Below are 5,545 nucleotides of genomic sequence, written 5' to 3' on the forward strand. Positions count from 1 at the left end.
TATAGTCAGGTCGCCAAAAAAGCAATCAATAACGATATAGCACCCCCAATTTCAATCACCACCTTAAGTGCGGACATAGAAACTGATAGACAACTGGCAATAAATGTGAACAGGAAAAAACTTAAACTCATCAAAGTAACCGTCCCAACTCACACAAAGGTAGTCAACGCAGAAACAACAAGTAAAGTAGGGGGAAGATACCGCTCTGAGAATCTGGTTGAGGCAAATGAGTGCTTAGCAGGAAGGAGGCATGCAACAAGCATAGAACAAGAAGCAAAATCATTAAGCATGCCACAAAAACGACTCCAGAAATGTGTATATTATCCACTCGAAAACTATCCCACCGTCAACACAACAGATACTGGAAGTTGGAATCAAATGAATCAACGTCAAATTGTTAAAATGTGTGATAATTCACAAATGGCAAAGGTGGAAACTATCAACACAGGGAAGCTTCTCTTTATCCCCGAATATGAGCCGCAAGGTTCGCAAGATCACCTAAACCGGGAAAATATACTTCGTCTAACATCAGCAATCCCAAGCCTTGGCCACCTTACTTCAGCATATCTTCTGTCGGTTGAGTTTATAACAACGAATGACGAGGCGAAAAATGAATGCACAGTTACAACATGGAGGGAGGCAGGAACAGTGACCCGCATCCTCTCTGAGACGGCCAAATTTAAGGAATGGGGAATCCTCTTGAAGGAAGTGGCTAAGGCAGCGTACCCGTACCCACTCCTAAGAAGGAACAACAAGAGTGCAAATCAAGTTCGGATGAATCGACCAACGCGCTCGGTCCTTCAAGGTGCTAGGGGAGCCGAAGCAGCTGAGTATGAGCATCTACGGCTGCAATCATCATCCCCAAATTGAACCTCCCGTAAGTCAACTAATACCGAAAGACACGTTATAAAAGTACTCTCTTGGAATATTGCGGGCGCAAAAGACATCGTAAATAAAAACGGTAAACCTGCCACCTGGGATCCATACGCAATAATAGCCCTATGGGAAACGTGGCTAACCGAACCAATTGACATACCAGGCCTTTATGTTACCATGTAAGTGCGACCAGCCTACAACGCTTCGGGCGAGCAAGTGGGGGTCTCTCCGTCTATATTTCGACAGCCTTAAACATTAAAGTATCACAACTAGCTGCAACGACGGCGGACATGCAAATTCTAAAACTGGAAAGCTCAATAAAGGCCATAACCAGAACTTTAATTTTAATAAATACATATACCAATCCAAAAAAAACTCTCAAAAAAGCACTCTTCCAACGCATTATCATAGTGGTCTCAAATATGCGTTTGGAACATCCTAACTGTGAGATAATTCTCACTGGTGATTTTAACTCTAATCTTCTACAAGAATCAGAAGACGAAGTTAACATCAACGCAGCAAACGAAATCTGGAATGTCTTGCCGCAGGCGATTCCTCAGGTTAGGAAGAGCGACAAGGAGGGCAAACAATTCATGTGGGATCTTGAAAATCTTGGCCTAAGGGTATTAAATGGAAGATCTAACCAAGACAACCCTCCCTCCATGACCTATACAGGCCCCAATGCAAGCTCCATCTTGGACTATACACTAGTCACATTACCCCTGTTAAGTCAAATACAAGACTTCCACATAATTTGCTCCTTGGACAGCGACCACTGAATGCAACACTTTGAGATTAGGACGGACATAACTAAACACGCACCAGCACCCATGTTACCAGGTAACATCACCACCATTAACCTGAAGCGGCTCAAGTGGACGAGCGAATCCCTCCCTCAAATAGCTAATGATGCTAAGAACCTACTACAAGCGCTACTTATAGAGAACGTTCTGAGCCCAGAAACTTGGAGTGATTATTTGAAACAACTCCCAAGGACCAGTTCAAATAACAAAACAAGACCTTCTCTCAAATTCAACATCAGATTCAGTAGATCAGCACTATTATTAAGGAGGCACTTGAAAAAACTAACGCATCGAGTACATGGTCAAACCCAAGATCCCAGCGTTTGGGAAGCAGTACGTAAGGCCAGGAAACAATATAAGAAATTAATATGGACTGAAAAGCTAAATCTTGTAACTGAATTCTGGTCCAAACTACTGCATAATATAAAGAGAGCGGTTTCAAGGGCCTTCTGGTTACAAGTTAACTCCGTAAATCGGACAGCCCAACCAATAAGTATGACCTGTATAACTGAATCGGAATGGACCCAACATATAACGGACATATTTTCAAAAAATAATTTGAAGACAATAATAACTTTGCCAAGCAAAGTAACAGACAAATCAGAGTGGGAAGACATCGCCCAAGTCCATCAAGGGAACCGGTTAAAAGTTCATGAAAGCATTGTATCATGCTCCAGGCAAGATGACGAACAATGCATATTAAAAATAAGTAAGAAAAATAGGCAAGACAGCGCCCCTGGTCCAAACGGTGTTCCGCAAGCTATCTACAAGGAGGACCCACAGTATTGGGCTACCAAATTCAATTCACTATTTCGAACGGTAAGCAACACAGGCGGTATTCCAGAGAGCTGGAGGGCGGCGATCATAACCCCAATCTACAAAGGCGGAGACCGTAAAGATCCAAATAACTACCGTCTGATCGCCCTCATTGACGCCGAAGTGAAATACTATGCGTCAATGATATTAGCAGACCTGGCTCAATGGTCAGAAATGAATAACAAAATACCACTGAATCAGACTGGGTTTTGCCGTGGCATGGGAACAATGACGAATGCTATGGCCCTATGCCTGATCGCAGAGAAAAGCCTAAGGAATTGCCAGGAGCTTTACACTTGTTTTGTGGACTTTAAGGCGGCATTTGACCGCGTCAACAGGCAAATGCTATGGGCAAAACTAAAACATCAGGGCCTACCGGACTCAATTCTCTTGCCCATCATTGACCTGTACACAAACACCTGGATGCAGGTAAAAATCGATAATGGGCATCGCTTGACCCGGAAGATCAATACTGCCGATGGCCTTAAGCAAGGCTGTGTTTTGGCCCCACATTTATTTAATCTATTAATGGGTGACCGGGCAGAAAGCTTGGACAAGGTCAATGCACATCCCCCCTGGTTAGGTAATCTCCGTGTTACGCATTTTTCCTATGCGGACGATGTGGTACTGTTGAGCCAGACAAAAATTGGCCTTCAACGCCTATTGCATGACATGTCCGGTTATACAAAAAAGAATTTACTAACAATTAACATCAGGAAAATAAAGATAATGCTTATAACGCGACGACAAAAAACTCCACCAACTTTCCGAATAAACAATGACCAGCTGGAAGCGGTAAATAGCTACAAATACCTGGGGGTATATCTAGACAAGCGTCTTAACTTCCAAACGCACTTTAAGGACATGGAAAAAAAGGGGTCCACCTTACTGTATGCCTTCACTAGTCTGGCAACTGAGCTAAAAGGTCCTCTTGTCTCCCCCTTGCTAACCGCAATGAAGGCAAAATTATTACCCACAATAGCATATGGGAGTATATTACACCATGGGAAAAGCGCAACTCTCATAGACAAAATACAAACTAAAGTCTACAAACGTTTTTTTTTCCTACCGAACAGTTCCTCACCAGCGCAAGTAAGATTTGAATACGGCTTACAATCTCAAGTACTACTGAAAAAATATGAGGCCATTAAATTCTGGTATAACGTTTGGAGGAACAAGGAGAACAAAATTAATGGGGCATTGTGGGAAGCAATCCACACAAGCCCGAACTCTGAGTATGCAAAGTACCTAAAACTCTCACTAGATACAACTGAGTTGGGAACACTGTGGGAAACAAATTTGTCGGTTTCTTTGTTTAAACAGGTGGTTAAGAGGATCGTTAAGAAACACTCGTTCCTCAACGACAAAATAACCTTCAGCGCCCGAACCCACACTTGGATGACTATCAAATCATACATAAAGCCCACACCAGCAGCGTATTTAGACATTGCATTCTCGTTGTTCATCAAACGTAAATTTCTCCATTTAAGGCTGGGCAATCTTCCCACAAGATCGGACCAACCAAAATGGAGACCACAAGAAACAACAGAATGCGATCTTTGTGGTGCAGGCAAACAAGACATTATACATATAGTTTGCATCTGTCCAGCTATGTACCAAGGTCGGCGGCATTGGTTAAAGGATAAGCTCAATGAGCAAGGAGTACGCACCTGCCGGACTGCGATAGTCCAAATCCTATGCACAGCGGATCCACAACTGATTTGTAGATCTGTTAAATTTCTGGACAGTTTTGTGAAAAAACGAGGTCTATTGTCATAGGCCCGACCTTCATCTTGACTTAAGATCCCTGTCATCAAAGACAAATTTTGTGCTCTGAATAAGTTCACTGAAATTCACGATAGACTCTCGGCCACACAGATTTTACCCTTTTTTCTTTTTCTTTTTTATTGTAGCACTAAAAGCTTGTTTTAAATATTGTGGAATATTATACATTGTAATGATTTTAATTAACCAAACAATAAAGAATTACTTACTTACTTACTCCTAAACTGAGAAAAATCCTAACTTTAAGACTTTTGATCTTCACAGAAGGTATTTAGAAGTCCTAGAGTTAGGACTCCTAACTTCTGTGAATACCGAAATGAGTAAGTGCCTTCTGTGAATACCAAAATGTGTAAGTGCCTTCTGTGAATACCAAAATGGTAGTAAGTTTAGCATTTTGTCTTAAGTTAGTTCTGTGAATCAGGTCCCAAGTTCCTTCTAGGTAAAGTTTTGTTGATATAGGAACAATCCCTTTGTGGCTTGTTTTTTTTTTAACTCATTACCACTGGTCGGCCTTGTTGGCAATTGAGTAGGATACATTGGTATTGGATTAGAGCATACATTGGGCCTGTCCTTAGTTGCATTATTTAAATCACAGCAATTGGCTAAAGATTTCTCAATTGATTCTAGGTCGCCTAATAATTGGGTACAGTTTTTGATCAAGCATTGAGCTGAATAGTGAATACTGAAATCAAAGTGCATTGTTCACCATCTTGGGGGAATTCCTCTGTTTGGGTTGCCTGAGTCACACTGTGAGATTTAAGCCGGTGTGAAATTGAGATCAGCAGTCACTGAGAAGTCTGGCTTCTCAGTGACTGCTTTTTAGGTCTCTTATACACAGTGCGCATGCGCTGCTAGGAGGACCTTTAACAGTCACTCTGGTCATTTTCAAGCAGACATTCGAGCTTGTGGAGGCATCCACCTTACAGGAGCAAGCAGGGGCACGCAACAAGCACGAGTGCAGCGCTTCAAAATGAGCAGACTGCGCACGCACAGGCACACCACGGGTAAGGGTCTGCGCCACGCTCCCTCAAGCTTGTTTAGCCAGCTGTCTTTTAGACAGTTTCGCTGTTGCTTCAAACCCCTTCTCATGGGCTCTTTTCGCACATCAGCCGTCAGTTTGTACTTCCTTTGATGTTCGGCTCATTGAGATAGCCTGTCAAATCAATCTGAAACAAAAGGCCCTATTTCAGCGTGAGAGCGCATCCACAGCTCTTCGCCCTTTTATTAAAAAATGCGCTAATCTCTATTCATGAGCTGGCACAGCT

This window comes from Lissotriton helveticus, chromosome 9 (genome assembly GCF_964261635.1).
Source record: "Lissotriton helveticus chromosome 9, aLisHel1.1, whole genome shotgun sequence".
In the NCBI taxonomy this organism is placed as follows: domain Eukaryota; kingdom Metazoa; phylum Chordata; class Amphibia; order Caudata; family Salamandridae; genus Lissotriton; species Lissotriton helveticus.